Source organism: Schistocerca serialis, chromosome 2, assembly GCF_023864345.2.
Source record: "Schistocerca serialis cubense isolate TAMUIC-IGC-003099 chromosome 2, iqSchSeri2.2, whole genome shotgun sequence".
Lineage (NCBI taxonomy): Eukaryota > Metazoa > Arthropoda > Insecta > Orthoptera > Acrididae > Schistocerca > Schistocerca serialis.
Genome location: NC_064639.1, coordinates 1068655125 through 1068681085, shown reverse-complemented (window position 1 = coordinate 1068681085; position 25961 = coordinate 1068655125). Strand labels below are relative to the sequence as shown.

Below are 25961 nucleotides of genomic sequence, written 5' to 3'. Positions count from 1 at the left end.
CATTTGGAGCGCTCCCCATTCACGTGTGGACTGCTATTAACATTTTGCATTTCATGATCCTAGTTAAATTTCTGCACATACAATTCCAACCACCGGCTCGTACACATTTCTAGAAACGATCGCAAAACACAGCGTCAGGTTCCACCGAGACTCGAACTCGGATCGCTGGATTCAAAGTCCAGAGTGCTAACCATTACACCATGGAACCGGATGCCTGTAGCGCTCTTAAATTCAGTGGTATCATGTAATTAAGCCCATAAGATGCGATGTCATTACACGTATGGTCCTCAGGAAGTGTTTGCGTGGCTAATGAAGCAACCAAGTAGGCTGGAAGTGGAAGGAGCACCTTCGAATGTAGCGAGAATTCTTGCCAGTATTCGTACATGAAGTGATGTCGAAGGATCAGGTAATCAAAATCGCGAAACAGCCACTTTCGTATGGCGGATGCTTTGTGCTGGAAGCAGCCTAGCTATGAAAACAGCTATGGACACAGAGTACTGTCGAAAACTGCGTGCTGACACAGAACGCTACGTAGTGGGCGGATTGTTCGTGACACGATAACATTTGCACTACACACGGTCGAAATACTGTCACACAACTCAAGCAGCTCTTTCAGCATTCACATACACTGGTGTTCAGCACAGCGCATGTTGTAGGTGTCAGATTAAGAAACCTCTTTGAGAATATGGTCCAGCTAGGATGCTGCAAGTAGCAAGTGCGGCAAGATCTCAGTAGGTGGCGGGGTGCAGACTTGCTTACTTGTGCGGCCTGTTGGTCTAGGGGTATGATTCCTGCTTTGGGTGCAGGAGGTCCCGGGTTCAAATCCCGGGCAGGCCCTACTTTTCACTTTCGCGACAACCCAGCACTACGATAAACTTGCGAGTCTCTGAACGTAAGCCACGCAGCAGGACAAACTGCATGTCGGGCCACCGGCCCATGAGACTCTCAGGTGCGTCTTATGGAAAGCAATCTACGTGGCAGGATTAAGCCGTCTCCGCTTACTTATATCTATACGTAAAGACTGGCACGTACAACGATTCTATTCGTTCCCCAGGAACTAGTACATCGCATGCAAGTTTGGTAAATGCATGCGCATGCAGCACCCAAAACGGTGAGATGTCTTTCCTGCGGGGAGGAACAGCTGAGGTCGTCTTCTCGCAGTTGAACCCCTTACGTCCCGTTATTAATCCTAGTAGCAAAAGCATAAGCATTTGGAGCGCTTCCCATTCACGTGTGGACTGCTATTAACATTTTGCATTTCATGATCCTAGTTAAATTTCTGCACATACAATTCCAACCACCGGCTCGTACACATTTCTAGAAACGATCGCAAAACACAGCGTCAGGTTCCACCGAGACTCGAACTCGGATCGCTGGATTCAAAGTCCAGAGTGCTAACCATTACACCATGGTACCGGATGCCTGTAGCGCTCTTAAATTCAGTGGTATCATGTAATTAAGCCCATAAGATGCGATGTCATTACACGTATGGTACTCAGGAAGTGTTTGCGTGGCTAATGAAGCAACCAAGTAGGCTGGAAGTGGAAGGAGCACCTTCGAATGTAGCGAGAATTCTTGCCAGTATTCGTACATGAAGTGATGTCGAAGGATCAGGTAATCAAAATCGCGAAACAGCCACTTTCGTATGGCGGATGCTTTGTGCTGGAAGCAGCCTTGCTATGAAAACAGCTATGGACACAGAGTACTGTCGAAAACTGCGTGCTGACACAGAACGCTACGTAATGGGCGGATTGTTCGTGACACGATAACATTTGCACTACACACGGTCGAATTACTGTCACACAACTCAAGCAGCTCTTTCAGCATTCACATTCACTGGTGTTCAGCACAGCGCATGTTGTAGGTGTCAGATTAAGAAACCTCTTTGAGAATATGGTCCAGCTAGGATGCTGCAAGTAGCAAGTGCGGCAAGATCTCAGTAGGTGGCGGGGTGCAGACTTGCTTACTTGTGCGGCCTGTTGGTCTAGGGGTATGATTCCTGCTTTGGGTGCAGGAGGTCCCGGGTTCAAATCCCGGACAGGCCCTACTTTTCACTTTCGCGACAACCCAGCACTACGATAAACTTGCGAGTCTCTGAAAGTAAGCCATGCAGCAGGACAAACTGCATGTCGGGCCACCGGCCCATGAGACTCTCAGGTGCGTCTTATGGAAAGCAATCTACGTGGCAGGATTAAGCCGTCTCCGCTTACTTATATCTATACGCAAAGACTGGCACGTACAACGATTCTATTCGTTCCCCAGGAACTAGTACATCGCATGCAAGTTTGGTAAATGCATGCGCATGCAGCACCCAAAACGGTGAGATGTCTTTCCTGCGGGGAGGAACAGCTGAGGTCGTCTTCTCGCAGTTGAACCCCTTACGTCCCGTTATTAATCCTAGTAGCAAAAGCAGAAGCATTTGGAGCGCTCCCCATTCACGTGTGGACTGCTATTAACATTTTGCATTTCATGATCCTAGTTAAATTTCTGCACATACAATTCCAACCACCGGCTCGTACACATTTCTAGAAACGATCGCAAAACACAGCGTCAGGTTCCACCGAGACTCGAACTCGGATCGCTGGATTCAAAGTCCAGAGTGCTAACCATTACACCATGGAACCGGATGCCTGTAGCGCTCTTAAATTCAGTGGTATCATGTAATTAAGCCCATAAGATGCGATGTCATTACACGTATGGTCCTCAGGAAGTGTTTGCGTGGCTAATGAAGCAACCAAGTAGGCTGGAAGTGGAAGGAGCACCTTCGAATGTAGCGAGAATTCTTGCCAGTATTCGTACATGAAGTGATGTCGAAGGATCAGGTAATCAAAATCGCGAAACAGCCACTTTCGTATGGCGGATGCTTTGTGCTGGAAGCAGCCTAGCTATGAAAACAGCTATGGACACAGAGTACTGTCGAAAACTGCGTGCTGACACAGAACGCTACGTAGTGGGCGGATTGTTCGTGACACGATAACATTTGCACTACACACGGTCGAAATACTGTCACACAACTCAAGCAGCTCTTTCAGCATTCACATACACTGGTGTTCAGCACAGCGCATGTTGTAGGTGTCAGATTAAGAAACCTCTTTGAGAATATGGTCCAGCTAGGATGCTGCAAGTAGCAAGTGCGGCAAGATCTCAGTAGGTGGCGGGGTGCAGACTTGCTTACTTGTGCGGCCTGTTGGTCTAGGGGTATGATTCCTGCTTTGGGTGCAGGAGGTCCCGGGTTCAAATCCCGGGCAGGCCCTACTTTTCACTTTCGCGACAACCCAGCACTACGATAAACTTGCGAGTCTCTGAACGTAAGCCACGCAGCAGGACAAACTGCATGTCGGGCCACCGGCCCATGAGACTCTCAGGTGCGTCTTATGGAAAGCAATCTACGTGGCAGGATTAAGCCGTCTCCGCTTACTTATATCTATACGTAAAGACTGGCACGTACAACGATTCTATTCGTTCCCCAGGAACTAGTACATCGCATGCAAGTTTGGTAAATGCATGCGCATGCAGCACCCAAAACGGTGAGATGTCTTTCCTGCGGGGAGGAACAGCTGAGGTCGTCTTCTCGCAGTTGAACCCCTTACGTCCCGTTATTAATCCTAGTAGCAAAAGCATAAGCATTTGGAGCGCTTCCCATTCACGTGTGGACTGCTATTAACATTTTGCATTTCATGATCCTAGTTAAATTTCTGCACATACAATTCCAACCACCGGCTCGTACACATTTCTAGAAACGATCGCAAAACACAGCGTCAGGTTCCACCGAGACTCGAACTCGGATCGCTGGATTCAAAGTCCAGAGTGCTAACCATTACACCATGGTACCGGATGCATGTAGCGCTCTTAAATTCAGTGGTATCATGTAATTAAGCCCATAAGATGCGATGTCATTACACGTATGGTACTCAGGAAGTGTTTGCGTGGCTAATGAAGCAACCAAGTAGGCTGGAAGTGGAAGGAGCACCTTCGAATGTAGCGAGAATTCTTGCCAGTATTCGTACATGAAGTGATGTCGAAGGATCAGGTAATCAAAATCGCGAAACAGCCACTTTCGTATGGCGGATGCTTTGTGCTGGAAGCAGCCTAGCTATGAAAACAGCTATGGACACAGAGTACTGTCGAAAACTGCGTGCTGACACAGAACGCTACGTAGTGGGCGGATTGTTCGTGACACGATAACATTTGCACTACACACGGTCGAAATACTGTCACACAACTCAAGCAGCTCTTTCAGCATTCACATACACTGGTGTTCAGCACAGCGCATGTTGTAGGTGTCAGATTAAGAAACCTCTTTGAGAATATGGTCCAGCTAGGATGCTGCAAGTAGCAAGTGCGGCAAGATCTCAGTAGGTGGCGGGGTGCAGACTTGCTTACTTGTGCGGCCTGTTGGTCTAGGGGTATGATTCCTGCTTTGGGTGCAGGAGGTCCCGGGTTCAAATCCCGGACAGGCCCTACTTTTCACTTTCGCGACAACCCAGCACTACGATAAACTTGCGAGTCTCTGAAAGTAAGCCATGCAGCAGGACAAACTGCATGTCGGGCCACCGGCCCATGAGACTCTCAGGTGCGTCTTATGGAAAGCAATCTACGTGGCAGGATTAAGCCGTCTCCGCTTACTTATATCTATACGTAAAGACTGGCACGTACAACGATTCTATTCGTTCCCCAGGAACTAGTACATCGCATGCAAGTTTGGTAAATGCATGCGCATGCAGCACCCAAAACGGTGAGATGTCTTTCCTGCGGGGAGGAACAGCTGAGGTCGTCTTCTCGCAGTTGAACCCCTTACGTCCCGTTATTAATCCTAGTAGCAAAAGCATAAGCATTTGGAGCGCTCCCCATTCACGTGTGGACTGCTATTAACATTTTGCATTTCATGATCCTAGTTAAATTTCTGCACATACAATTCCAACCACCGGCTCGTACACATTTCTAGAAACGATCGCAAAACACAGCGTCAGGTTCCACCGAGACTCGAACTCGGATCGCTGGATTCAAAGTCCAGAGTGCTAACCATTACACCATGGAACCGGATGCCTGTAGCGCTCTTAAATTCAGTGGTATCATGTAATTAAGCCCATAAGATGCGATGTCATTACACGTATGGTCCTCAGGAAGTGTTTGCGTGGCTAATGAAGCAACCAAGTAGGCTGGAAGTGGAAGGAGCACCTTCGAATGTAGCGAGAATTCTTGCCAGTATTCGTACATGAAGTGATGTCGAAGGATCAGGTAATCAAAATCGCGAAACAGCCACTTTCGTATGGCGGATGCTTTGTGCTGGAAGCAGCCTAGCTATGAAAACAGCTATGGACACAGAGTACTGTCGAAAACTGCGTGCTGACACAGAACGCTACGTAGTGGGCGGATTGTTCGTGACACGATAACATTTGCACTACACACGGTCGAAATACTGTCACACAACTCAAGCAGCTCTTTCAGCATTCACATACACTGGTGTTCAGCACAGCGCATGTTGTAGGTGTCAGATTAAGAAACCTCTTTGAGAATATGGTCCAGCTAGGATGCTGCAAGTAGCAAGTGCGGCAAGATCTCAGTAGGTGGCGGGGTGCAGACTTGCTTACTTGTGCGGCCTGTTGGTCTAGGGGTATGATTCCTGCTTTGGGTGCAGGAGGTCCCGGGTTCAAATCCCGGACAGGCCCTACTTTTCACTTTCGCGACAACCCAGCACTACGATAAACTTGCGAGTCTCTGAAAGTAAGCCATGCAGCAGGACAAACTGCATGTCGGGCCACCGGCCCATGAGACTCTCAGGTGCGTCTTATGGAAAGCAATCTACGTGGCAGGATTAAGCCGTCTCCGCTTACTTATATCTATACGTAAAGACTGGCACGTACAACGATTCTATTCGTTCCCCAGGAACTAGTACATCGCATGCAAGTTTGGTAAATGCATGCGCATGCAGCACCCAAAACGGTGAGATGTCTTTCCTGCGGGGAGGAACAGCTGAGGTCGTCTTCTCGCAGTTGAACCCCTTACGTCCCGTTATTAATCCTAGTAGCAAAAGCATAAGCATTTGGAGCGCTCCCCATTCACGTGTGGACTGCTATTAACATTTTGCATTTCATGATCCTAGTTAAATTTCTGCACATACAATTCCAACCACCGGCTCGTACACATTTCTAGAAACGATCGCAAAACACAGCGTCAGGTTCCACCGAGACTCGAACTCGGATCGCTGGATTCAAAGTCCAGAGTGCTAACCATTACACCATGGAACCGGATGCCTGTAGCGCTCTTAAATTCAGTGGTATCATGTAATTAAGCCCATAAGATGCGATGTCATTACACGTATGGTCCTCAGGAAGTGTTTGCGTGGCTAATGAAGCAACCAAGTAGGCTGGAAGTGGAAGGAGCACCTTCGAATGTAGCGAGAATTCTTGCCAGTATTCGTACATGAAGTGATGTCGAAGGATCAGGTAATCAAAATCGCGAAACAGCCACTTTCGTATGGCGGATGCTTTGTGCTGGAAGCAGCCTAGCTATGAAAACAGCTATGGACACAGAGTACTGTCGAAAACTGCGTGCTGACACAGAACGCTACGTAGTGGGCGGATTGTTCGTGACACGATAACATTTGCACTACACACGGTCGAAATACTGTCACACAACTCAAGCAGCTCTTTCAGCATTCACATACACTGGTGTTCAGCACAGCGCATGTTGTAGGTGTCAGATTAAGAAACCTCTTTGAGAATATGGTCCAGCTAGGATGCTGCAAGTAGCAAGTGCGGCAAGATCTCAGTAGGTGGCGGGGTGCAGACTTGCTTACTTGTGCGGCCTGTTGGTCTAGGGGTATGATTCCTGCTTTGGGTGCAGGAGGTCCCGGGTTCAAATCCCGGACAGGCCCTACTTTTCACTTTCGCGACAACCCAGCACTACGATAAACTTGCGAGTCTCTGAAAGTAAGCCATGCAGCAGGACAAACTGCATGTCGGGCCACCGGCCCATGAGACTCTCAGGTGCGTCTTATGGAAAGCAATCTACGTGGCAGGATTAAGCCGTCTCCGCTTACTTATATCTATACGTAAAGACTGGCACGTACAACGATTCTATTCGTTCCCCAGGAACTAGTACATCGCATGCAAGTTTGGTAAATGCATGCGCATGCAGCACCCAAAACGGTGAGATGTCTTTCCTGCGGGGAGGAACAGCTGAGGTCGTCTTCTCGCAGTTGAACCCCTTACGTCCCGTTATTAATCCTAGTAGCAAAAGCAGAAGCATTTGGAGCGCTCCCCATTCACGTGTGGACTGCTATTAACATTTTGCGTTTCATGATCCTAGTTAAATTTCTGCATATACAATTCCAACCACCGGCTCGTACACATTTCTAGAAACGATCGCAAAACACAGCGTCAGGTTCCACCGAGACTCGAACTCGGATCGCTGGATTCAAAGTCCAGAGTGCTAACCATTACACCATGGAACCGGATGCCTGCAGCGCTCTTAAATTCTGTGGTATCAAGTAATTAAGCCCATAAGATGCGATGTCATTACACGTATGGTCCTCAGGAAGTGTTTGCGTGGCTAATGAAGCAACCAAGTAGGCTGGAAGTGGAAGGAGCACCTTCGAATGTAGCGAGAATTCTTGCCAGTATTCGTACATGAAGTGATGTCGAAGGATCAGGTAATCAAAATCGCGAAACAGCCACTTTCGTATGGCGGATGCTTTGTGCTGGAAGCAGCCTAGCTATGAAAACAGCTATGGACACAGAGTACTGTCGAAAACTGCGTGCTGACACAGAACGCTACGTAGTGGGCGGATTGTTCGTGACACGATAACATTTGCACTACACACGGTCGAAATACTGTCACACAACTCAAGCAGCTCTTTCAGCATTCACATACACTGGTGTTCAGCACAGCGCATGTTGTAGGTGTCAGATTAAGAAACCTCTTTGAGAATATGGTCCAGCTAGGATGCTGCAAGTAGCAAGTGCGGCAAGATCTCAGTAGGTGGCGGGGTGCAGACTTGCTTACTTGTGCGGCCTGTTGGTCTAGGGGTATGATTCCTGCTTTGGGTGCAGGAGGTCCCGGGTTCAAATCCCGGACAGGCCCTACTTTTCACTTTCGCGACAACCCAGCACTACGATAAACTTGCGAGTCTCTGAAAGTATGCCATGCAGCAGGACAAACTGTATGTCGGGCCACCGGCCCATGAGACTCTCAGGTGCGTCTTATGGAAAGCAATCTACGTGGCAGGATTAAGCCGTCTCCGCTTACTTATATCTATACGTAAAGACTGGCGCGTACAACGATTCTATTCGTTCCCCAGGAACTAGTACATCGCATGCAAGTTTGGTAAATGCATGCGCATGCAGCACCCAAAACGGTGAGATGTCTTTCCTGCGGGGAGGAACAGCTGAGGTCGTCTTCTCGCAGTTGAACCCCTTACGTCCCGTTATTAATCCTAGTAGCGAAAGCATAAGCATTTGGAGCGCTCCCCATTCACGTGTGGACTGCTATTAACATTTTGCATTTCATGATCCTAGTTAAATTTCTGCACATACAATTCCAACCACCGGCTCGTACACATTTCTAGAAACGATCGCAAAACACAGCGTCAGGTTCCACCGAGACTCGAACTCGGATCGCTGGATTCAAAGTCCAGAGTGCTAACCATTACACCATGGAACCGGATGCCTGTAGCGCTCTTAAATTCAGTGGTATCATGTAATTAAGCCCATAAGATGCGATGTCATTACACGTATGGTCCTCAGGAAGTGTTTGCGTGGCTAATGAAGCAACCAAGTAGGCTGGAAGTGGAAGGAGCACCTTCGAATGTAGCGAGAATTCTTGCCAGTATTCGTACATGAAGTGATGTCGAAGGATCAGGTAATCAAAATCGCGAAACAGCCACTTTCGTATGGCGGATGCTTTGTGCTGGAAGCAGCCTAGCTATGAAAACAGCTATGGACACAGAGTACTGTCGAAAACTGCGTGCTGACACAGAACGCTACGTAGTGGGCGGATTGTTCGTGACACGATAACATTTGCACTACACACGGTCGAAATACTGTCACACAACTCAAGCAGCTCTTTCAGCATTCACATACACTGGTGTTCAGCACAGCGCATGTTGTAGGTGTCAGATTAAGAAACCTCTTTGAGAATATGGTCCAGCTAGGATGCTGCAAGTAGCAAGTGCGGCAAGATCTCAGTAGGTGGCGGGGTGCAGACTTGCTTACTTGTGCGGCCTGTTGGTCTAGGGGTATGATTCCTGCTTTGGGTGCAGGAGGTCCCGGGTTCAAATCCCGGACAGGCCCTACTTTTCACTTTCGCGACAACCCAGCACTACGATAAACTTGCGAGTCTCTGAAAGTATGCCATGCAGCAGGACAAACTGCATGTCGGGCCACCGGCCCATGAGACTCTCAGGTGCGTCTTATGGAAAGCAATCTACGTGGCAGGATTAAGCCGTCTCCGCTTACTTATATCTATACGTAAAGACTGGCGCGTACAACGATTCTATTCGTTCCCCAGGAACTAGTACATCGCATGCAAGTTTGGTAAATGCATGCGCATGCAGCACCCAAAACGGTGAGATGTCTTTCCTGCGGGGAGGAACAGCTGAGGTCGTCTTCTCGCAGTTGAACCCCTTACGTCCCGTTATTAATCCTAGTAGCGAAAGCATAAGCATTTGGAGCGCTCCCCATTCACGTGTGGACTGCTATTAACATTTTGCATTTCATGATCCTAGTTAAATTTCTGCACATACAATTCCAACCACCGGCTCGTACACATTTCTAGAAACGATCGCAAAACACAGCGTCAGGTTCCACCGAGACTCGAACTCGGATCGCTGGATTCAAAGTCCAGAGTGCTAACCATTACACCATGGAACCGGATGCCTGTAGCGCTCTTAAATTCAGTGGTATCATGTAATTAAGCCCATAAGATGCGATGTCATTACACGTATGGTCCTCAGGAAGTGTTTGCGTGGCTAATGAAGCAACCAAGTAGGCTGGAAGTGGAAGGAGCACCTTCGAATGTAGCGAGAATTCTTGCCAGTATTCGTACATGAAGTGATGTCGAAGGATCAGGTAATCAAAATCGCGAAACAGCCACTTTCGTATGGCGGATGCTTTGTGCTGGAAGCAGCCTAGCTATGAAAACAGCTATGGACACAGAGTACTGTCGAAAACTGCGTGCTGACACAGAACGCTACGTAGTGGGCGGATTGTTCGTGACACGATAACATTTGCACTACACACGGTCGAATTACTGTCACACAACTCAAGCAGCTCTTTCAGCATTCACATACACTGGTGTTCAGCACAGCGCATGTTGTAGGTGTCAGATTAAGAAACCTCTTTGAGAATATGGTCCAGCTAGGATGCTGCAAGTAGCAAGTGCGGCAAGATCTCAGTAGGTGGCGGGGTGCAGACTTGCTTACTTGTGCGGCCTGTTGGTCTAGGGGTATGATTCCTGCTTTGGGTGCAGGAGGTCCCGGGTTCAAATCCCGGACAGGCCCTACTTTTCACTTTCGCGACAACCCAGCACTACGATAAACTTGCGAGTCTCTGAAAGTAAGCCATGCAGCAGGACAAACTGCATGTCGGGCCACCGGCCCATGAGACTCTCAGGTGCGTCTTATGGAAAGCAATCTACGTGGCAGGATTAAGCCGTCTCCGCTTACTTATATCTATACGTAAAGACTGGCACGTACAACGATTCTATTCGTTCCCCAGGAACTAGTACATCGCATGCAAGTTTGGTAAATGCATGCGCATGCAGCACCCAAAACGGTGAGATGTCTTTCCTGCGGGGAGGAACAGCTGAGGTCGTCTTCTCGCAGTTGAACCCCTTACGTCCCGTTATTAATCCTAGTAGCAAAAGCATAAGCATTTGGAGCGCTCCCCATTCACGTGTGGACTGCTATTAACATTTTGCATTTCATGATCCTAGTTAAATTTCTGCATATACAATTCCAACCACCGGCTCGTACACATTTCTAGAAACGATCGCAAAACACAGCGTCAGGTTCCACCGAGACTCGAACTCGGATCGCTGGATTCAAAGTCCAGAGTGCTAACCATTACACCATGGAACCGGATGCCAGCAGCGCTCTTAAATTCTGTGGTATCAAGTAATTAAGCCCATAAAATGCGATGTCATTACACGTATGGTCCTCAGGAAGTGTTTGCGTGGCTAATGAAGCAACCAAGTAGGCTGGAAGTGGAAGGAGCACCTTCGAATGTAGCGAGAATTCTTGCCAGTATTCGTACATGAAGTGATGTCGAAGGATCAGGTAATCAAAATCGCGAAACAGCCACTTTCGTATGGCGGATGCTTTGTGCTGGAAGCAGCCTAGCTATGAAAACAGCTATGGACACAGAGTACTGTCGAAAACTGCGTGCTGACACAGAACGCTACGTAGTGGGCGGATTGTTCGTGACACGATAACATTTGCACTACACACGGTCGAAATACTGTCACACAACTCAAGCAGCTCTTTCAGCATTCACATACACTGGTGTTCAGCACAGCGCATGTTGTAGGTGTCAGATTAAGAAACCTCTTTGAGAATATGGTCCAGCTAGGATGCTGCAAGTAGCAAGTGCGGCAAGATCTCAGTAGGTGGCGGGGTGCAGACTTGCTTACTTGTGCGGCCTGTTGGTCTAGGGGTATGATTCCTGCTTTGGGTGCAGGAGGTCCCGGGTTCAAATCCCGGACAGGCCCTACTTTTCACTTTCGCGACAACCCAGCACTACGATAAACTTGCGAGTCTCTGAAAGTAAGCCATGCAGCAGGACAAACTGCATGTCGGGCCACCGGCCCATGAGACTCTCAGGTGCGTCTTATGGAAAGCAATCTACGTGGCAGGATTAAGCCGTCTCCGCTTACTTATATCTATACGTAAAGACTGGCACGTACAACGATTCTATTCGTTCCCCAGGAACTAGTACATCGCATGCAAGTTTGGTAAATGCATGCGCATGCAGCACCCAAAACGGTGAGATGTCTTTCCTGCGGGGAGGAACAGCTGAGGTCGTCTTCTCGCAGTTGAACCCCTTACGTCCCGTTATTAATCCTAGTAGCGAAAGCATAAGCATTTGGAGCGCTCCCCATTCACGTGTGGACTGCTATTAACATTTTGCATTTCATGATCCTAGTTAAATTTCTGCACATACAATTCCAACCACCGGCTCGTACACATTTCTAGAAACGATCGCAAAACACAGCGTCAGGTTCCACCGAGACTCGAACTCGGATCGCTGGATTCAAAGTCCAGAGTGCTAACCATTACACCATGGAACCGGATGCCTGTAGCGCTCTTAAATTCAGTGGTATCATGTAATTAAGCCCATAAGATGCGATGTCATTACACGTATGGTCATCAGGAAGTGTTTGCGTGGCTAATGAAGCAACCAAGTAGGCTGGAAGTGGAAGGAGCACCTTCGAATGTAGCGAGAATTCTTGCCAGTATTCGTACATGAAGTGATGTCGAAGGATCAGGTAATCAAAATCGCGAAACAGCCACTTTCGTATGGCGGATGCTTTGTGCTGGAAGCAGCCTAGCTATGAAAACAGCTATGGACACAGAGTACTGTCGAAAACTGCGTGCTGACACAGAACGCTACGTAGTGGGCGGATTGTTCGTGACACGATAACATTTGCACTACACACGGTCGAATTACTGTCACACAACTCAAGCAGCTCTTTCAGCATTCACATACACTGGTGTTCAGCACAGCGCATGTTGTAGGTGTCAGATTAAGAAACCTCTTTGAGAATATGGTCCAGCTAGGATGCTGCAAGTAGCAAGTGCGGCAAGATCTCAGTAGGTGGCGGGGTGCAGACTTGCTTACTTGTGCGGCCTGTTGGTCTAGGGGTATGATTCCTGCTTTGGGTGCAGGAGGTCCCGGGTTCAAATCCCGGACAGGCCCTACTTTTCACTTTCGCGACAACCCAGCACTACGATAAACTTGCGAGTCTCTGAAAGTAAGCCATGCAGCAGGACAAACTGCATGTCGGGCCACCGGCCCATGAGACTCTCAGGTGCGTCTTATGGAAAGCAATCTACGTGGCAGGATTAAGCCGTCTCCGCTTACTTATATCTATACGTAAAGACTGGCACGTACAACGATTCTATTCGTTCCCCAGGAACTAGTACATCGCATGCAAGTTTGGTAAATGCATGCGCATGCAGCACCCAAAACGGTGAGATGTCTTTCCTGCGGGGAGGAACAGCTGAGGTCGTCTTCTCGCAGTTGAACCCCTTACGTCCCGTTATTAATCCTAGTAGCGAAAGCATAAGCATTTGGAGCGCTCCCCATTCACGTGTGGACTGCTATTAACATTTTGCATTTCATGATCCTAGTTAAATTTCTGCACATACAATTCCAACCACCGGCTCGTACACATTTCTAGAAACGATCGCAAAACACAGCGTCAGGTTCCACCGAGACTCGAACTCGGATCGCTGGATTCAAAGTCCAGAGTGCTAACCATTACACCATGGAACCGGATGCCTGTAGCGCTCTTAAATTCAGTGGTATCATGTAATTAAGCCCATAAGATGCGATGTCATTACACGTATGGTCCTCAGGAAGTGTTTGCGCGGCTAATGAAGCAACCAAGTAGGCTGGAAGTGGAAGGAGCACCTTCGAATGTAGCGAGAATTCTTGCCAGTATTCGTACATGAAGTGATGTCGAAGGATCAGGTAATCAAAATCGCGAAACAGCCACTTTCGTATGGCGGATGCTTTGTGCTGGAAGCAGCCTAGCTATGAAAACAGCTATGGACACAGAGTACTGTCGAAAACTGCGTGCTGACACAGAACGCTACGTAGTGGGCGGATTGTTCGTGACACGATAACATTTGCACTACACACGGTCGAATTACTGTCACACAACTCAAGCAGCTCTTTCAGCATTCACATACACTGGTGTTCAGCACAGCGCATGTTGTAGGTGTCAGATTAAGAAACCTCTTTGAGAATATGGTCCAGCTAGGATGCTGCAAGTAGCAAGTGCGGCAAGATCTCAGTAGGTGGCGGGGTGCAGACTTGCTTACTTGTGCGGCCTGTTGGTCTAGGGGTATGATTCCTGCTTTGGGTGCAGGAGGTCCCGGGTTCAAATCCCGGACAGGCCCTACTTTTCACTTTCGCGACAACCCAGCACTACGATAAACTTGCGAGTCTCTGAAAGTAAGCCATGCAGCAGGACAAACTGCATGTCGGGCCACCGGCCCATGAGACTCTCAGGTGCGTCTTATGGAAAGCAATCTACGTGGCAGGATTAAGCCGTCTCCGCTTACTTATATCTATACGTAAAGACTGGCACGTACAACGATTCTATTCGTTCCCCAGGAACTAGTACATCGCATGCAAGTTTGGTAAATGAATGCGCATGCAGCACCCAAAACGGTGAGATGTCTTTCCTGCGGGGAGGAACAGCTGAGGTCGTCTTCTCGCAGTTGAACCCCTTACGTCCCGTTATTAATCCTAGTAGCGAAAGCATAAGCATTTGGAGCGCTCCCCATTCACGTGTGGACTGCTATTAACATTTTGCATTTCATGATCCTAGTTAAATTTCTGCACATACAATTCCAACCACCGGCTCGTACACATTTCTAGAAACGATCGCAAAACACAGCGTCAGGTTCCACCGAGACTCGAACTCGGATCGCTGGATTCAAAGTCCAGAGTGCTAACCATTACACCATGGAACCGGATGCCTGTAGCGCTCTTAAATTCAGTGGTATCATGTAATTAAGCCCATAAGATGCGAAGTCATTACACGTATGGTCCTCAGGAAGTGTTTGCGTGGCTAATGAAGCAACCAAGTAGGCTGGAAGTGGAAGGAGCACCTTCGAATGTAGCGAGAATTCTTGCCAGTATTCGTACATGAAGTGATGTCGAAGGATCAGGTAATCAAAATCGCGAAACAGCCACTTTCGTATGGCGGATGCTTTGTGCTGGAAGCAGCCTAGCTATGAAAACAGCTATGGACACAGAGTACTGTCGAAAACTGCGTGCTGACACAGAACGCTACGTAGTGGGCGGATTGTTCGTGACACGATAACATTTGCACTACACACGGTCGAATTACTGTCACACAACTCAAGCAGCTCTTTCAGCATTCACATACACTGGTGTTCAGCACAGCGCATGTTGTAGGTGTCAGATTAAGAAACCTCTTTGAGAATATGGTCCAGCTAGGATGCTGCAAGTAGCAAGTGCGGCAAGATCTCAGTAGGTGGCGGGGTGCAGACTTGCTTACTTGTGCGGCCTGTTGGTCTAGGGGTATGATTCCTGCTTTGGGTGCAGGAGGTCCCGGGTTCAAATCCCGGACAGGCCCTACTTTTCACTTTCGCGACAACCCAGCACTACGATAAACTTGCGAGTCTCTGAAAGTAAGCCAGGCAGCAGGACAAACTGCATGTCGGGCCACCGGCCCATGAGACTCTCAGGTGCGTCTTATGGAAAGCAATCTACGTGGCAGGATTAAGCCGTCTCCGCTTACTTATATCTATACGTAAAGACTGGCACGTACAACGATTCTATTCGTTCCCCAGGAACTAGTACATCGCATGCAAGTTTGGTAAATGCATGCGCATGCAGCACCCAAAACGGTGAGATGTCTTTCCTGCGGGGAGGAACAGCTGAGGTCGTCTTCTCGCAGTTGAACCCCTTACGTCCCGTTATTAATCCTAGTAGCAAAAGCATAAGCATTTGGAGCGCTCCCCATTCACGTGTGGACTGCTATCAACATTTTGCATTTCATGATCCTAGTTAAATTTCTGCATATACAATTCCAACCACCGGCTCGTACACATTTCTAGAAACGATCGCAAAACACAGCGTCAGGTTCCACCGAGACTCGAACTCGGATCGCTGGATTCAAAGTCCAGAGTGCTAACCATTACACCATGGAACCGGATGCCTGCAGCGCTCTTAAATTCTGTGGTATCAAGTAATTAAGCCCATAAGATGCGATGTCATTACACGTATGGTCCTCAGGAAGTGTTTGCGTGGCTAATGAAGCAACCAAGTAGGCTGGAAGTGGAAGGAGCACCTTCGAATGTAGCGAGAATTCTTGCCAGTATTCGTACATGAAGTGATGTCGAAGGATCAGGTAATCAAAATCGCGAAACAGCCACTTTCGTATGGCGGATGCTTTGTGCTGGAAGCAGCCTAGCTATGAAAACAGCTATGGACACAGAGTACTGTCGAAAACTGCGTGCTGACACAGAACGCTACGTAGTGGGCGGATTGTTCGTGACACGATAACATTTGCACTACACACGGTCGAAATACTGTCACACAACTCAAGCAGCTCTTTCAGCATTCACATACACTGGTGTTCAGCACAGCGCATGTTGTAGGTGTCAGATTAAGAAACCTCTTTGAGAATATGGTCCAGCTAGGATGCTGCAAGTAGCAAGTGCGGCAAGATCTCAGTAGGTGGCGGGGTGCAGACTTGCTTACTTGTGCGGCCTGTTGGTCTAGGGGTATGATTCCTGCTTTGGGTGCAGGAGGTCCCGGGTTCAAATCCCGGACAGGCCCTACTTTTCACTTTCGCGACAACCCAGCACTACGATAAACTTGCGAGTCTCTGAAAGTAAGCCATGCAGCAGGACAAACTGCATGTCGGGCCACCGGCCCATGAGACTCTCAGGTGCGTCTTATGGAAAGCAATCTACGTGGCAGGATTAAGCCGTCTCCGCTTACTTATATCTATACGTAAAGACTGGCACGTACAACGATTCTATTCGTTCCCCAGGAACTAGTACATCGCATGCAAGTTTGGTAAATGCATGCGCATGCAGCACCCAAAACGGTGAGATGTCTTTCCTGCGGGGAGGAACAGCTGAGGTCGTCTTCTCGCAGTTGAACCCCTTACGTCCCGTTATTAATCCTAGTAGCAAAAGCATAAGCATTTGGAGCGCTCCCCATTCACGTGTGGACTGCTATTAACATTTTGCATTTCATGATCCTAGTTAAATTTCTGCACATACAATTCCAAACACCGGCTCGTACACATTTCTAGAAACGATCGCAAAACACAGCGTCAGGTTCCACCGAGACTCGAACTCGGATCGCTGGATTCAAAGTCCAGAGTGCTAACCATTACACCATGTAACCGGATGCCTGTAGCGCTCTTAAATTCAGTGGTATCATGTAATTAAGCCCATAAGATGCGAAGTCATTACACGTATGGTCCTCAGGAAGTGTTTGCGTGGCTAATGAAGCAACCAAGTAGGCTGGAAGTGGAAGGAGCACCTTCGAATGTAGCGAGAATTCTTGCCAGTATTCGTACATGAAGTGATGTCGAAGGATCAGGTAATCAAAATCGCGAAACAGCCACTTTCGTATGGCGGATGCTTTGTGCTGGAAGCAGCCTAGCTATGAAAACAGCTATGGACACAGAGTACTGTCGAAAACTGCGTGCTGACACAGAACGCTACGTAGTGGGCGGATTGTTCGTGACACGATAACATTTGCACTACACACGGTCGAATTACTGTCACACAACTCAAGCAGCTCTTTCAGCATTCACATACACTGGTGTTCAGCACAGCGCATGTTGTAGGTGTCAGATTAAGAAACCTCTTTGAGAATATGGTCCAGCTAGGATGCTGCAAGTAGCAAGTGCGGCAAGATCTCAGTAGGTGGCGGGGTGCAGACTTGCTTACTTGTGCGGCCTGTTGGTCTAGGGGTATGATTCCTGCTTTGGGTGCAGGAGGTCCCGGGTTCAAATCCCGGACAGGCCCTACTTTTCACTTTCGCGACAACCCAGCACTACGATAAACTTGCGAGTCTCTGAAAGTAAGCCATGCAGCAGGACAAACTGCATGTCGGGCCACCGGCCCATGAGACTCTCAGGTGCGTCTTATGGAAAGCAATCTACGTGGCAGGATTAAGCCGTCTCCGCTTACTTATATCTATACGTAAAGACTGGCACGTACAACGATTCTATTCGTTCCCCAGGAACTAGTACATCGCATGCAAGTTTGGTAAATGCATGCGCATGCAGCACCCAAAACGGTGAGATGTCTTTCCTGCGGGGAGGAACAGCTGAGGTCGTCTTCTCGCAGTTGAACCCCTTACGTCCCGTTATTAATCCTAGTAGCAAAAGCATAAGCATTTGGAGCGCTCCCCATTCACGTGTGGACTGCTATCAACATTTTGCATTTCATGATCCTAGTTAAATTTCTGCATATACAATTCCAACCACCGGCTCGTACACATTTCTAGAAACGATCGCAAAACACAGCGTCAGGTTCCACCGAGACTCGAACTCGGATCGCTGGATTCAAAGTCCAGAGTGCTAACCATTACACCATGGAACCGGATGCCTGCAGCGCTCTTAAATTCTGTGGTATCAAGTAATTAAGCCCATAAGATGCGATGTCATTACACGTATGGTCCTCAGGAAGTGTTTGCGTGGCTAATGAAGCAACCAAGTAGGCTGGAAGTGGAAGGAGCACCTTCGAATGTAGCGAGAATTCTTGCCAGTATTCGTACATGAAGTGATGTCGAAGGATCAGGTAATCAAAATCGCGAAACAGCCACTTTCGTATGGCGGATGCTTTGTGCTGGAAGCAGCCTAGCTATGAAAACAGCTATGGACACAGAGTACTGTCGAAAACTGCGTGCTGACACAGAACGCTACGTAGTGGGCGGATTGTTCGTGACACGATAACATTTGCACTACACACGGTCGAAATACTGTCACACAACTCAAGCAGCTCTTTCAGCATTCACATACACTGGTGTTCAGCACAGCGCATGTTGTAGGTGTCAGATTAAGAAACCTCTTTGAGAATATGGTCCAGCTAGGATGCTGCAAGTAGCAAGTGCGGCAAGATCTCAGTAGGTGGCGGGGTGCAGACTTGCTTACTTGTGCGGCCTGTTGGTCTAGGGGTATGATTCCTGCTTTGGGTGCAGGAGGTCCCGGGTTCAAATCCCGGACAGGCCCTACTTTTCACTTTCGCGACAACCCAGCACTACGATAAACTTGCGAGTCTCTGAAAGTAAGCCATGCAGCAGGACAAACTGCATGTCGGGCCACCGGCCCATGAGACTCTCAGGTGCGTCTTATGGAAAGCAATCTACGTGGCAGGATTAAGCCGTCTCCGCTTACTTATATCTATACGTAAAGACTGGCACGTACAACGATTCTATTCGTTCCCCAGGAACTAGTACATCGCATGCAAGTTTGGTAAATGCATGCGCATGCAGCACCCAAAACGGTGAGATGTCTTTCCTGCGGGGAGGAACAGCTGAGGTCGTCTTCTCGCAGTTGAACCCCTTACGTCCCGTTATTAATCCTAGTAGCAAAAGCAGAAGCATTTGGAGCGCTCCCCATTCACGTGTGGACTGCTATTAACATTTTGCGTTTCATGATCCTAGTTAAATTTCTGCATATACAATTCCAACCACCGGCTCGTACACATTTCTAGAAACGATCGCAAAACACAGCGTCAGGTTCCACCGAGACTCGAACTCGGATCGCTGGATTCAAAGTCCAGAGTGCTAACCATTACACCATGGAACCGGATGCCTGCAGCGCTCTTAAATTCTGTGGTATCAAGTAATTAAGCCCATAAGATGCGATGTCATTACACGTATGGTCCTCAGGAAGTGTTTGCGTGGCTAATGAAGCAACCAAGTAGGCTGGAAGTGGAAGGAGCACCTTCGAATGTAGCGAGAATTCTTGCCAGTATTCGTACATGAAGTGATGTCGAAGGATCAGGTAATCAAAATCGCGAAACAGCCACTTTCGTATGGCGGATGCTTTGTGCTGGAAGCAGCCTAGCTATGAAAACAGCTATGGACACAGAGTACTGTCGAAAACTGCGTGCTGACACAGAACGCTACGTAGTGGGCGGATTGTTCGTGACACGATAACATTTGCACTACACACGGTCGAAATACTGTCACACAACTCAAGCAGCTCTTTCAGCATTCACATACACTGGTGTTCAGCACAGCGCATGTTGTAGGTGTCAGATTAAGAAACCTCTTTGAGAATATGGTCCAGCTAGGATGCTGCAAGTAGCAAGTGCGGCAAGATCTCAGTAGGTGGCGGGGTGCAGACTTGCTTACTTGTGCGGCCTGTTGGTCTAGGGGTATGATTCCTGCTTTGGGTGCAGGAGGTCCCGGGTTCAAATCCCGGACAGGCCCTACTTTTCACTTTCGCGACAACCCAGCACTACGATAAACTTGCGAGTCTCTGAAAGTAAGCCATGCAGCAGGACAAACTGCATGTCGGGCCACCGGCCCATGAGACTCTCAGGTGCGTCTTATGGAAAGCAATCTACGTGGCAGGATTAAGCCGTCTCCGCTTACTTATATCTATACGTAAAGACTGGCACGTACAACGATTCTATTCGTTCCCCAGGAACTAGTACATCGCATGCAAGTTTGGTAAATGCATGCGCATGCAGCACCCAAAACGGTGAGATGTCTTTCCTGCGGGGAGGAACAGCTGAGGTCGTCTTCTCGCAGTTGAACCCCTTACGTCCCGTTATTAATCCTAGTAGCAAAAGCATAAGCATTTGGAGCGCTCCCCATTCACGTGTGGACTGCTATTAACATTTTGCATTTCATGATCCTAGTTAAATTTCTGCACATACAATTCCAAACACCGGCTCGTACACATTTCTAGAAACGATCGCAAAACACAGCGTCAGGTTCCACCGAGACTCGAACTCGGATCGCTGGATTCAAAGTCCAGAGTGCTAACCATTACACCATGGAACCGGATGCCTGTAGCGCTCTTAAATTCAGTGGTATCATGTAATTAAGCCCATAAGATGCGATGTCATTACACGTATGGTCCTCAGGAAGTGTTTGCGTGGCTAATGAAGCAACCAAGTAGGCTGGAAGTGGAAGGAGCACCTTCGAATGTAGCGAGAATTCTTGCCAGTATTCGTACATGAAGTGATGTCGAAGGATCAGGTAATCAAAATCGCGAAACAGCCACTTTCGTATGGCGGATGCTTTGTGCTGGAAGCAGCCTAGCTATGAAAACAGCTATGGACACAGAGTACTGTCGAAAACTGCGTGCTGACACAGAACGCTACGTAGTGGGCGGATTGTTCGTGACACGATAACATTTGCACTACACACGGTCGAAATACTGTCACACAACTCAAGCAGCTCTTTCAGCATTCACATACACTGGTGTTCAGCACAGCGCATGTTGTAGGTGTCAGATTAAGAAACCTCTTTGAGAATATGGTCCAGCTAGGATGCTGCAAGTAGCAAGTGCGGCAAGATCTCAGTAGGTGGCGGGGTGCAGACTTGCTTACTTGTGCGGCCTGTTGGTCTAGGGGTATGATTCCTGCTTTGGGTGCAGGAGGTCCCGGGTTCAAATCCCGGACAGGCCCTACTTTTCACTTTCGCGACAACCCAGCACTACGATAAACTTGCGAGTCTCTCAAAGTAAGCCATGCAGCAGGACAAACTGCATGTCGGGCCACCGGCCCATGAGACTCTCAGGTGCGTCTTATGGAAAGCAATCTACGTGGCAGGATTAAGCCGTCTCCGCTTACTTATATCTATACGTAAAGACTGGCACGTACAACGATTCTATTCGTTCCCCAGGAACTAGTACATCGCATGCAAGTTTGGTAAATGCATGCGCATGCAGCACCCAAAACGGTGAGATGTCTTTCCTGCGGGGAGGAACAGCTGAGGTCGTCTTCTCGCAGTTGAACCCCTTACGTCCCGTTATTAATCCTAGTAGCAAAAGCATAAGCATTTGGAGCGCTCCCCATTCACGTGTGGACTGCTATTAACATTTTGCATTTCATGATCCTAGTTAAATTTCTGCATATACAATTCCAACCACCGGCTCGTACACATTTCTAGAAACGATCGCAAAACACAGCGTCAGGTTCCACCGAGACTCGAACTCGGATCGCTGGATTCAAAGTCCAGAGTGCTAACCATTACACCATGGGAATGAATGCCTGCAGCGCTCTTAAATTCAGTGGTATCATGTAATTAAGCCCATAAGATGCGATGTCATTACACGTATGGTCCTCAGGAAGTGTTTGCGTGGCTAATGAAGCAACCAAGTAGGCTGGAAGTGGAAGGAGCACCTTCGAATGTAGCGAGAATTCTTGCCAGTATTCGTACATGAAGTGATGTCGAAGGATCAGGTAATCAAAATCGCGAAACAGCCACTTTCGTATGGCGGATGCTTTGTGCTGGAAGCAGCCTAGCTATGAAAACAGCTATGGACACAGAGTACTGTCGAAAACTGCGTGCTGACACAGAACGCTACGTAGTGGGCGGATTGTTCGTGACACGATAACATTTGCACTACACACGGTCGAAATACTGTCACACAACTCAAGCAGCTCTTTCAGCATTCACATACACTGGTGTTCAGCACAGCGCATGTTGTAGGTGTCAGATTAAGAAACCTCTTTGAGAATATGGTCCAGCTAGGATGCTGCAAGTAGCAAGTGCGGCAAGATCTCAGTAGGTGGCGGGGTGCAGACTTGCTTACTTGTGCGGCCTGTTGGTCTAGGGGTATGATTCCTGCTTTGGGTGCAGGATGTCCCGGGTTCAAATCCCGGACAGGCCCTACTTTTCACTTTCGCGACAACCCAGCACTACGATAAACTTGCGAGTCTCTGAAAGTAAGCCATGCAGCAGGACAAACTGCATGTCGGGCCACCGGCCCATGAGACTCTCAGGTGCGTCTTATGGAAAGCAATCTACGTGGCAGGATTAAGCCGTCTCCGCTTACTTATATCTATACGTAAAGACTGGCACGTACAACGATTCTATTCGTTCCCCAGGAACTAGTACATCGCATGCAAGTTTGGTAAATGCATGCGCATGCAGCACCCAAAACGGTGAGATGTCTTTCCTGCGGGGAGGAACAGCTGAGGTCGTCTTCTCGCAGTTGAACCCCTTACGTCCCGTTATTAATCCTAGTAGCAAAAGCATAAGCATTTGGAGAGCTCCCCATTCACGTGTGGACTGCTATTAACATTTTGCATTTCATGATCCTAGTTAAATTTCTGCACATACAATTCCAACCACCGGCTCGTACACATTTCTAGAAACGATCGCAAAACACAGCGTCAGGTTCCACCGAGACTCGAACTCGGATCGCTGGATTCAAAGTCCAGAGTGCTAACCATTACACCATGGAACCGGATGCCTGTAGCGCTCTTAAATTCAGTGGTATCATGTAATTAAGCCCATAAGATGCGATGTCATTACACGTATGGTCCTCAGGAAGTGTCTGCGTGGCTAATGAAGCAACCAAGTAGGCTGGAAGTGGAAGGAGCACCTTCGAATGTAGCGAGAATTCTTGCCAGTATTCGTACATGAAGTGATGTCGAAGGATCAGGTAATCAAAATCGCGAAACAGCCACTTTCGTATGGCGGATGCTTTGTGCTGGAAGCAGCCTAGCTATGAAAACAGCTATGGACACAGAGTACTGTCGAAAACTGCGTGCTGACACAGAACGCTACGTAGTGAGCGGATTGTTCGTGACACGATAACATTTGCACTACACACGGTCGAAATACTGTCACACAACTCAAGCAGCTCTTTCAGCATTCACATACACTGGTGTTCAGCACAGCGCATGTTGTAGGTGTCAGATTAAGAAACCTCTTTGAGAATATGGTCCAGCTAGGATGCTGCAAGTAGCAAGTGCGGCAAGATCTCAGTAGGTGGCGGGGTGCAGACTTGCTTACTTGTGCGGCCTGTTGGTCTAGGGGTATGATTCCTGCTTTGGGTGCAGGATGTCCCGGGTTCAAATCCCGGACAGGCCCTACTTTTCACTTTCGCGACAACCCAGCACTACGATAAACTTGCGAGTCTCTGAAAGTAAGCCATGCAGCAGGACAAACTGCATGTCGAGCCACCGGCCCATGAGACTCTCAGGTGCGTCTTATGGAAAGCAATCTACGTGGCAGGATTAAGCCGTCTCCGCTTACTTATATCTATACGTAAAGACTGGCACGTACAACGATTCTATTCGTTCCCCAGGAACTAGTACATCGCATGCAAGTTTGGTAAATGCATGCGCATGCAGCACCCAAAACGGTGAGATGTCTTTCCTGCGGGGAGGAACAGCTGAGGTCGTCTTCTCGCAGTTGAACCCCTTACGTCCCGTTATTAATCCTAGTAGCAAAAGCATAAGCATTTGGAGCGCTCCCCATTCACGTGTGGACTGCTATTAACATTTTGCATTTCATGATCCTAGTTAAATTTCTGCACATACAATTCCAAACACCGGCTCGTACACATTTCTAGAAACGATCGCAAAACACAGCGTCAGGTTCCACCGAGACTCGAACTCGGATCGCTGGATTCAAAGTCCAGAGTGCTAACCATTACACCATGGAACCGGATGCCTGTAGCGCTCTTAAATTCAGTGGTATCATGTAATTAAGCCCATAAGATGCGATGTCATTACACGTATGGTCCTCAGGAAGTGTTTGCGTGGCTAATGAAGCAACCAAGTAGGCTGGAAGTGGAAGGAGCACCTTCGAATGTAGCGAGAATTCTTGCCAGTATTCGTACATGAAGTGATGTCGAAGGATCAGGTAATCAAAATCGCGAAACAGCCACTTTCGTATGGCGGATGCTTTGTGCTGGAAGCAGCCTAGCTATGAAAACAGCTATGGACACAGAGTACTGTCGAAAACTGCGTGCTGACACAGAACGCTACGTAGTGGGCGGATTGTTCGTGACACGATAACATTTGCACTACACACGGTCGAAATACTGTCACACAACTCAAGCAGCTCTTTCAGCATTCACATACACTGGTGTTCAGCACAGCGCATGTTGTAGGTGTCAGATTAAGAAACCTCTTTGAGAATATGGTCCAGCTAGGATGCTGCAAGTAGCAAGTGCGGCAAGATCTCAGTAGGTGGCGGGGTGCAGACTTGCTTACTTGTGCGGCCTGTTGGTCTAGGGGTATGATTCCTGCATTGGGTGCAGGAGGTCCCGGGTTCGAATCCCGGACAGGCCCTACTTTTCACTTTCGCGACAACCCAGCACTACGATAAACTTGCGAGTCTCTGAAAGTAAGCCATGCAGCAGGACAAACTGCATGTCGGGCCACCGGCCCATGAGACTCTCAGGTGCGTCTTATGGAAAGCAATCTACGTGGCAGGATTAAGCCGTCTCCGCTTACTTATATCTATACGTAAAGACTGGCACGTACAACGATTCTATTCGTTCCCCAGGAACTAGTACATCGCATGCAAGTTTGGTAAATGCATGCGCATGCAGCACCGAAAACGGTGAGATGTCTTTCCTGCGGGGAGGAACAGCTGAGGTCGTCTTCTCGCAGTTGAACCCCTTACGTCCCGTTATTAATCCTAGTAGCAAAAGCATAAGCATTTGGAGCGCTCCCCATTCATGTGTGGACTGCTATTAACATTTTGCATTTCATGATCCTAGTTAAATTTCTGCACATACAATTCCAACCACCGGCTCGTACACATTTCTAGAAACGATCGCAAAACACAGCGTCAGGTTCCACCGAGACTCGAACTCGGATCGCTGGATTCAAAGTCCAGAGTGCTAACCATTACACCATGGAACCGGATGCCTGTACCGCTCTTAAATTCAGTGGTATCATGTAATTAAGCCCATAAGATGCGATGTCATTACACGTATGGTCCTCAGGAAGTGTTTGCGTGGCTAATGAAGCAACCAAGTAGGCTGGAAGTGGAAGGAGCACCTTCGAATGTAGCGAGAATTCTTGCCAGTATTCGTACATGAAGTGATGTCGAAGGATCAGGTAATCAAAATCGCGAAACAGCCACTTTCGTATGGCGGATGCTTTGTGCTGGAAGCAGCCTAGCTATGAAAACAGCTATGGACACAGAGTACTGTCGAAAACTGCGTGCTGACACAGAACGCTACGTAGTGGGCGGATTGTTCGTGACACGATAACATTTGCACTACACACGGTCGAAATACTGTCA

The 25961-nt window shown here is 48.3% G+C and overlaps 42 non-coding genes across 42 annotated transcripts; 21 read left to right on the top strand and 21 right to left on the bottom strand.

Moving 5' to 3' along the window:
- Positions 1–136: 136 nt before the first annotated feature.
- Positions 137–208, bottom strand: Trnaq-uug (transfer RNA glutamine (anticodon UUG)). The gene has a single exon. It is a non-coding gene; the product is annotated as a tRNA-Gln (tRNA).
- A 557-nt stretch (positions 209–765) lies between these two features.
- Positions 766–837, top strand: Trnap-ugg (transfer RNA proline (anticodon UGG)). Its single transcript has one exon. It is a non-coding gene; the product is annotated as a tRNA-Pro (tRNA).
- A 507-nt stretch (positions 838–1344) lies between these two features.
- Positions 1345–1416, bottom strand: Trnaq-uug (transfer RNA glutamine (anticodon UUG)). The gene has a single exon. It is a non-coding gene; the product is annotated as a tRNA-Gln (tRNA).
- A 557-nt stretch (positions 1417–1973) lies between these two features.
- On the top strand, positions 1974–2045 carry Trnap-ugg (transfer RNA proline (anticodon UGG)). The gene has a single exon. It is a non-coding gene; the product is annotated as a tRNA-Pro (tRNA).
- Positions 2046–2552: 507 nt separating this feature from the next.
- Trnaq-uug (transfer RNA glutamine (anticodon UUG)) lies at positions 2553–2624 on the bottom strand. The gene has a single exon. It is a non-coding gene; the product is annotated as a tRNA-Gln (tRNA).
- Positions 2625–3181: 557 nt separating this feature from the next.
- Positions 3182–3253, top strand: Trnap-ugg (transfer RNA proline (anticodon UGG)). The gene has a single exon. It is a non-coding gene; the product is annotated as a tRNA-Pro (tRNA).
- Positions 3254–3760: 507 nt separating this feature from the next.
- Positions 3761–3832, bottom strand: Trnaq-uug (transfer RNA glutamine (anticodon UUG)). The gene has a single exon. It is a non-coding gene; the product is annotated as a tRNA-Gln (tRNA).
- Positions 3833–4389: 557 nt separating this feature from the next.
- Positions 4390–4461, top strand: Trnap-ugg (transfer RNA proline (anticodon UGG)). The gene has a single exon. It is a non-coding gene; the product is annotated as a tRNA-Pro (tRNA).
- A 507-nt stretch (positions 4462–4968) lies between these two features.
- Positions 4969–5040, bottom strand: Trnaq-uug (transfer RNA glutamine (anticodon UUG)). Its single transcript has one exon. It is a non-coding gene; the product is annotated as a tRNA-Gln (tRNA).
- Positions 5041–5597: 557 nt separating this feature from the next.
- On the top strand, positions 5598–5669 carry Trnap-ugg (transfer RNA proline (anticodon UGG)). Its single transcript has one exon. It is a non-coding gene; the product is annotated as a tRNA-Pro (tRNA).
- A 507-nt stretch (positions 5670–6176) lies between these two features.
- Positions 6177–6248, bottom strand: Trnaq-uug (transfer RNA glutamine (anticodon UUG)). The gene has a single exon. It is a non-coding gene; the product is annotated as a tRNA-Gln (tRNA).
- A 557-nt stretch (positions 6249–6805) lies between these two features.
- Positions 6806–6877, top strand: Trnap-ugg (transfer RNA proline (anticodon UGG)). The gene has a single exon. It is a non-coding gene; the product is annotated as a tRNA-Pro (tRNA).
- A 507-nt stretch (positions 6878–7384) lies between these two features.
- Trnaq-uug (transfer RNA glutamine (anticodon UUG)) lies at positions 7385–7456 on the bottom strand. The gene has a single exon. It is a non-coding gene; the product is annotated as a tRNA-Gln (tRNA).
- Positions 7457–8013: 557 nt separating this feature from the next.
- On the top strand, positions 8014–8085 carry Trnap-ugg (transfer RNA proline (anticodon UGG)). The gene has a single exon. It is a non-coding gene; the product is annotated as a tRNA-Pro (tRNA).
- A 507-nt stretch (positions 8086–8592) lies between these two features.
- Trnaq-uug (transfer RNA glutamine (anticodon UUG)) lies at positions 8593–8664 on the bottom strand. Its single transcript has one exon. It is a non-coding gene; the product is annotated as a tRNA-Gln (tRNA).
- Positions 8665–9221: 557 nt separating this feature from the next.
- Positions 9222–9293, top strand: Trnap-ugg (transfer RNA proline (anticodon UGG)). The gene has a single exon. It is a non-coding gene; the product is annotated as a tRNA-Pro (tRNA).
- A 507-nt stretch (positions 9294–9800) lies between these two features.
- On the bottom strand, positions 9801–9872 carry Trnaq-uug (transfer RNA glutamine (anticodon UUG)). The gene has a single exon. It is a non-coding gene; the product is annotated as a tRNA-Gln (tRNA).
- A 557-nt stretch (positions 9873–10429) lies between these two features.
- On the top strand, positions 10430–10501 carry Trnap-ugg (transfer RNA proline (anticodon UGG)). Its single transcript has one exon. It is a non-coding gene; the product is annotated as a tRNA-Pro (tRNA).
- A 507-nt stretch (positions 10502–11008) lies between these two features.
- Positions 11009–11080, bottom strand: Trnaq-uug (transfer RNA glutamine (anticodon UUG)). The gene has a single exon. It is a non-coding gene; the product is annotated as a tRNA-Gln (tRNA).
- A 557-nt stretch (positions 11081–11637) lies between these two features.
- Positions 11638–11709, top strand: Trnap-ugg (transfer RNA proline (anticodon UGG)). Its single transcript has one exon. It is a non-coding gene; the product is annotated as a tRNA-Pro (tRNA).
- A 507-nt stretch (positions 11710–12216) lies between these two features.
- On the bottom strand, positions 12217–12288 carry Trnaq-uug (transfer RNA glutamine (anticodon UUG)). The gene has a single exon. It is a non-coding gene; the product is annotated as a tRNA-Gln (tRNA).
- A 557-nt stretch (positions 12289–12845) lies between these two features.
- On the top strand, positions 12846–12917 carry Trnap-ugg (transfer RNA proline (anticodon UGG)). Its single transcript has one exon. It is a non-coding gene; the product is annotated as a tRNA-Pro (tRNA).
- Positions 12918–13424: 507 nt separating this feature from the next.
- On the bottom strand, positions 13425–13496 carry Trnaq-uug (transfer RNA glutamine (anticodon UUG)). The gene has a single exon. It is a non-coding gene; the product is annotated as a tRNA-Gln (tRNA).
- Positions 13497–14053: 557 nt separating this feature from the next.
- Positions 14054–14125, top strand: Trnap-ugg (transfer RNA proline (anticodon UGG)). The gene has a single exon. It is a non-coding gene; the product is annotated as a tRNA-Pro (tRNA).
- A 507-nt stretch (positions 14126–14632) lies between these two features.
- Trnaq-uug (transfer RNA glutamine (anticodon UUG)) lies at positions 14633–14704 on the bottom strand. The gene has a single exon. It is a non-coding gene; the product is annotated as a tRNA-Gln (tRNA).
- Positions 14705–15261: 557 nt separating this feature from the next.
- Trnap-ugg (transfer RNA proline (anticodon UGG)) lies at positions 15262–15333 on the top strand. Its single transcript has one exon. It is a non-coding gene; the product is annotated as a tRNA-Pro (tRNA).
- Positions 15334–15840: 507 nt separating this feature from the next.
- Positions 15841–15912, bottom strand: Trnaq-uug (transfer RNA glutamine (anticodon UUG)). Its single transcript has one exon. It is a non-coding gene; the product is annotated as a tRNA-Gln (tRNA).
- A 557-nt stretch (positions 15913–16469) lies between these two features.
- On the top strand, positions 16470–16541 carry Trnap-ugg (transfer RNA proline (anticodon UGG)). Its single transcript has one exon. It is a non-coding gene; the product is annotated as a tRNA-Pro (tRNA).
- Positions 16542–17048: 507 nt separating this feature from the next.
- On the bottom strand, positions 17049–17120 carry Trnaq-uug (transfer RNA glutamine (anticodon UUG)). Its single transcript has one exon. It is a non-coding gene; the product is annotated as a tRNA-Gln (tRNA).
- Positions 17121–17677: 557 nt separating this feature from the next.
- Positions 17678–17749, top strand: Trnap-ugg (transfer RNA proline (anticodon UGG)). The gene has a single exon. It is a non-coding gene; the product is annotated as a tRNA-Pro (tRNA).
- Positions 17750–18256: 507 nt separating this feature from the next.
- Trnaq-uug (transfer RNA glutamine (anticodon UUG)) lies at positions 18257–18328 on the bottom strand. The gene has a single exon. It is a non-coding gene; the product is annotated as a tRNA-Gln (tRNA).
- Positions 18329–18885: 557 nt separating this feature from the next.
- Positions 18886–18957, top strand: Trnap-ugg (transfer RNA proline (anticodon UGG)). Its single transcript has one exon. It is a non-coding gene; the product is annotated as a tRNA-Pro (tRNA).
- A 507-nt stretch (positions 18958–19464) lies between these two features.
- On the bottom strand, positions 19465–19536 carry Trnaq-uug (transfer RNA glutamine (anticodon UUG)). The gene has a single exon. It is a non-coding gene; the product is annotated as a tRNA-Gln (tRNA).
- A 557-nt stretch (positions 19537–20093) lies between these two features.
- On the top strand, positions 20094–20165 carry Trnap-ugg (transfer RNA proline (anticodon UGG)). The gene has a single exon. It is a non-coding gene; the product is annotated as a tRNA-Pro (tRNA).
- A 507-nt stretch (positions 20166–20672) lies between these two features.
- Trnaq-uug (transfer RNA glutamine (anticodon UUG)) lies at positions 20673–20744 on the bottom strand. The gene has a single exon. It is a non-coding gene; the product is annotated as a tRNA-Gln (tRNA).
- A 557-nt stretch (positions 20745–21301) lies between these two features.
- Positions 21302–21373, top strand: Trnap-ugg (transfer RNA proline (anticodon UGG)). The gene has a single exon. It is a non-coding gene; the product is annotated as a tRNA-Pro (tRNA).
- A 1136-nt stretch (positions 21374–22509) lies between these two features.
- Trnap-ugg (transfer RNA proline (anticodon UGG)) lies at positions 22510–22581 on the top strand. The gene has a single exon. It is a non-coding gene; the product is annotated as a tRNA-Pro (tRNA).
- Positions 22582–23088: 507 nt separating this feature from the next.
- On the bottom strand, positions 23089–23160 carry Trnaq-uug (transfer RNA glutamine (anticodon UUG)). Its single transcript has one exon. It is a non-coding gene; the product is annotated as a tRNA-Gln (tRNA).
- A 557-nt stretch (positions 23161–23717) lies between these two features.
- On the top strand, positions 23718–23789 carry Trnap-ugg (transfer RNA proline (anticodon UGG)). Its single transcript has one exon. It is a non-coding gene; the product is annotated as a tRNA-Pro (tRNA).
- A 507-nt stretch (positions 23790–24296) lies between these two features.
- Trnaq-uug (transfer RNA glutamine (anticodon UUG)) lies at positions 24297–24368 on the bottom strand. The gene has a single exon. It is a non-coding gene; the product is annotated as a tRNA-Gln (tRNA).
- A 557-nt stretch (positions 24369–24925) lies between these two features.
- Positions 24926–24997, top strand: Trnap-ugg (transfer RNA proline (anticodon UGG)). The gene has a single exon. It is a non-coding gene; the product is annotated as a tRNA-Pro (tRNA).
- A 507-nt stretch (positions 24998–25504) lies between these two features.
- On the bottom strand, positions 25505–25576 carry Trnaq-uug (transfer RNA glutamine (anticodon UUG)). The gene has a single exon. It is a non-coding gene; the product is annotated as a tRNA-Gln (tRNA).
- Positions 25577–25961: the final 385 nt, after the last annotated feature.